General features: G+C 40.3%; 1 long non-coding RNA gene across 1 annotated transcript; it reads left to right on the forward strand.

The window, feature by feature from the left end:
- The first annotated feature begins 546 nt into the window (after positions 1–546).
- LOC120108894 lies at positions 547–1,561 on the forward strand. The gene is made up of 2 exons (XR_005510031.1): positions 547–647; positions 1,381–1,561. It is a non-coding gene; the product is annotated as an uncharacterized LOC120108894 (long non-coding RNA).
- The last annotated feature ends 2,801 nt before the right edge of the window (positions 1,562–4,362 follow it).

Consider the following 4,362-nt stretch of genomic DNA (forward strand, 5'->3'; position numbering starts at 1 on the left):
CCATGAGGAAGGCCTTCGGCTGATGATGGGAGAAGAAAAGAGTGGATCTTCGGTTGGAAAGAAGAAGAGGGGGGCTCTTTCGGGTGTTGGGAAGGAAAAAAAATGAAGAAGAGGGACCTCCTCTTCTCTCTTTCTTTTGGTCGACTATCATCGCCGGCGACTACAGCAGAGGCGGCCGGCGATGGTTCGGCCAGTGGTGGCTGAGGGTCGGGAAGGTGGTGGCCGAGGGTCGGGCAGGTGGCGGCTGCTGCCCTTGGGCCAAGAAGTGGGGAAGGGGAGATGTATTCTCAACCATGAAGAGAGAGGAATCATCCATTCTTTTGGTCTCTTCAACGGGACCGATCATCATCGCGGCGTGGCTGCGGCCACGGCTGGCGACGACGTAGGCTGGTGGTACGGAGTGGGAGTCGGGCCACCCCGACTGTCCTAGATCTGGAGGGATTGAGATGTTTGGGGACCTGGTGATGGAACCCATAGTAGATGTGAATTATGGTTTAGAATATCTAAATATTAAATAATTTAGTTGTGATTTATAATTGATGTTGTAGAGGAAGAGTCGGCGGTGCCAGGAGATTTTGATCAGGGGACTCAGCACCCCAGCGCGTAGGTTGTGATTCGGACCGTGTTTGAGTCAGTCTACAATTTCTGTAAGAATCCCTACATCTGAGCACTTTTATTTATGCATATATTGGATTTATCGTTGGATATATTTTATCAGTATGTTGCTATTTGTTTTTGAGTTTGTATGACACTATGAGGTGTGCATTTTGTTTATTATGAAAGTATTAAAATAATTAAATTGGGAAGGAATAACATATTTTTGAGAAGTTATGAAAATATGTGACGTGATTGAAATGTGATTAAACATGTAAAACTAGACATATAAAATGGGTTGGACTAACCTTGTCATGAGATAGCCTCTACGAGCTTATGTGTAGGATAGCTGCCAGGAGCTTATGCGTGGGATAGCCTCTACGAGCTTATGTGTAGGATAGCCTCCATGGGCTTACGCGTGGGATAGCCTCTACGAGCTTATGCGTAGGATAGCCTCCACGGGCTTACGCGTGGGATAGCTGCCACAAGCTTATGCGTGGGATTTGTACAGTCTTGGACTGGGTCATGAACTTGGTTAGTCCAAAGCCAGAAGTGAAAAGTCTGAAAACTTAGGAATTAGAGTAATACGGGAATGGATCACATAATGTGAAAAAGGATTTGTGTATATGTACTGATTATATACACTTGTTGTTTGTTGAGCTTTTGAAAAGATGAAATGGCATTTATTTGATGTTTTGATTATTTTATTATTATTACTGTGTGTGGCTGTTGGGATTCTTACTGGGCTGGAAAAGCTCATACCCCTTCTTCTTTCTTTTTTTCCAGAGTTGCAGGATGCATAGACATGGATGGGATGAGCGCAGAGTGCGAGTATGAGAGTCATTAGTTGCTTAGTCTATCTTGATACCAATGAATATTGAAAGCTTTTGTAAATGAACCAATTTGATTATCTGGTCATGTTGGATTTATATATTTGATTTAAGTGATTAACTGTGGAATTATCGAATTGTTGTTTATCTTAGGCCTTGCATGATCTTTAGGGCACTGCTCTAGGGCTCATGCGGCCGTGTCGCGTGGCCGGACCCGGGTGCTGGGTTCGGGGCATGACAAAGTGGTATCAGAGCTTAAGGTTAAGGTATCCTAGGGTTTATGTTCAGGGGAGTATTAGTAAAGAATTATGATAGAAAAACTATCAGAGATTTGGTTTATAATCACTTGAGATTGTAACAAGAATGATATTATAATCTAAGGTTTAAGACCACTAGGGACTGTGGCCTTAGTGGCATTAAAGTTTGAGGTTTAAGATTATTGGAAAATGTGACCAGTTGGAATCGAAGCATATGTTTAAGATCACTAGGGATCGTGACAAAAATATATCATAGCTTAAGGTATGATCACTTTGGACATGACAATTAAATTCAGTGCTTAAGCTGTAAGATCACTGGGCATTGTGATAAAATGTATGCATCGGTTTGATTTTCGATGCATACGGAAGGAAAGTATAAATTGTCTTTGATCATGATAAGAGAGGTTTGACCTAAGATAAGTGTAGGTCAACAATGGCATATCGAGTATACCATGTTCAGATATTATTTAAATGATTTGAAAGTTCAAATTTGATGTGGGTTTTGATGTGATCATACTTTTGGTTTTGCTGCTAATTATTAGAGTGGGATTTGTACGTTGATTTAGTATTGGAGTAAGCTAAGGAGATTTCATAATATTGAAAGGAACGTTCTTCGAAGTTGAAAATGTATGTGGATTATATCTGGTGTTGGCATGTTGGATATTGCAAATAGGTCTATTTCCTATGGATGTATTTGATTATTTTGAGGCCATATAGTATGCATATTGATGGGAGAATTCTAATTATTTGAATTCTCATGTTTGGATTGGGCTACTGGATTTTACTTATAATTGTAGAAGACTATTTGATGTGCTAATTTAAAACTCAAGCCTAGGTTTAAGATTTGAGCAGGGATCTTTTGTCATTGTTGATGAAGCCACTAATAAATGTCATATTGAGTAAAGACTTCGGTCATGAGATGCTTACATGAATTATCATATATAGCATTGTTGATGGATGTTAAGAATCTTGGTGAAGGAAGATCTGGAGATCGATCGAGTTAAATTCTAGTGTATTGGCTCAATGACTTCTAAACCATTGAATTTGAAGTAAATCTTTTGGAAAGAAGATCAACGTAGATTGTTTAATCGAATTGCTGAGGAAATCCAAGGTTAACTTATTTTAAATTAAACTTAGATATTTTGAATTCTAAAAAGGTTGTGAAGATCATGTAGTGACCATAAACTTGATTAATGCCTTGAAGGTTAGTTATGGTTAGTATACTCTACATAAATTGAGAACAAAGAGATCTGGAGGTTCTGCTCAATTAAAGTTTTGAAATTTGAATTTTCTTACTCCTAGTGCAAAGTGATGTTTTGGTCATAAATCTTTAGAGGCTTTAGAGCATTTAATGGATTATATCAGAGTGCGCAGTGGAAGTGTAGTGGTTTGAGTTATTTTGAAACTGATTAAAAAATAATAATAATAACAATACCTTGATCTGAAAGGTATTATTATGGAACACTTGAGTTAGTTTCTAGTAGAGGGGAATGTTGTTGATTCTTTGTCTACTGGAAGTAGTTGTGGGCTCTCCTATTTTTGATAATTTTAAGAACAATTTTGGGGCATCTCAAATTTAGCGTTGATGGATTGATAGCTCTGTGATTAAACTTGGCCCTGAAATGATTTAACATAGTTCTTCGACTCCTAGCTCTGACATTGTTAATATACCTATTTGAACAGGTTTGCGGTTTTCCTAGGATAAAGGTTGATCATTTAATCACAGGCAAAGTTAAGAAAAGAAAAATGATTGTAGAATATTAAGAGCATTTGATACTAAAAAAAAATTTCTCCTATTTCTGTCAAGCCAATTATGATCTCTGTGTAGAATCAAAAGAAATTAATTTCTTTGGGATATAATTATGACAGTTTAATCCAAGGTTGGGAATTTGGAATTCTTTTGAAGGAGATCAAAAGAACTTAATACGTGTGGTAAATAGAAAGGATCAAGTTTTGAGATGCTGTGATTTTTGTATGTCAAAATCTTGTGAGTAGTTACTCCGAGAGGGAGACTATTTAAGATCTCAGGGATGATATGATGGATGCATATTTTTAAAGTTTGAGGCTTCAAGTAAGTTAATTTCGAGGACGAAATTTTTTAAGGGGGAGAGTATGTAATACCCATTAAAAAAAAAAAAGAGACGGGCCAGCCCGAAAAGACCGGGCCCATCCCTCTTTTTACGATCGTGCCCTAGGCACGATCGTGGATGAAAGGAGGGTGCAAAGGGGGGCGGCGACGGCGCTAGGGTGATCGTCGGAGGGGACCAAACATCGGAGTCGAGACGAAGCGCCGAGATCCGGCCGGCCGTGGGGGAAAACTCTAAAGCCTTTCCTTCGGAGAAGACCCTCCATAGATCGGTGATTTGTTCACGGATTCTTCCATCCATCTCTCGCCGGAAAGCTCGCCGGAGCATCCCGCCGGACCGAGGTAAGCATGACTCCTCTTGTGCTGCCTTTGCTAGGGTTTGGGCCGTGTTGAGTTGGTTTTGGCCAACGAGACCGTCGGAGAAGGATCCGAAACAGGGTACCCCTGTTTCGGCTTTTCTCCTTCGGATTTCGTCGCCGCCGGCCGCCAGTTGGCCGGGATTCATGGCAGATGGGGTGGATTGGGTTTGTGTGGAGATTTGTGAGGGATTTTAGAGCTCTGTTGGAGGTGGGGGATGGTGGATCCGAGGCCTTCT

The sequence above is a fragment of the Phoenix dactylifera genome, unplaced genomic scaffold, assembly GCF_009389715.1.
Source record: "Phoenix dactylifera cultivar Barhee BC4 unplaced genomic scaffold, palm_55x_up_171113_PBpolish2nd_filt_p 001621F, whole genome shotgun sequence".
Classification (NCBI taxonomy): Eukaryota; Viridiplantae; Streptophyta; class Magnoliopsida; order Arecales; family Arecaceae; genus Phoenix; species Phoenix dactylifera.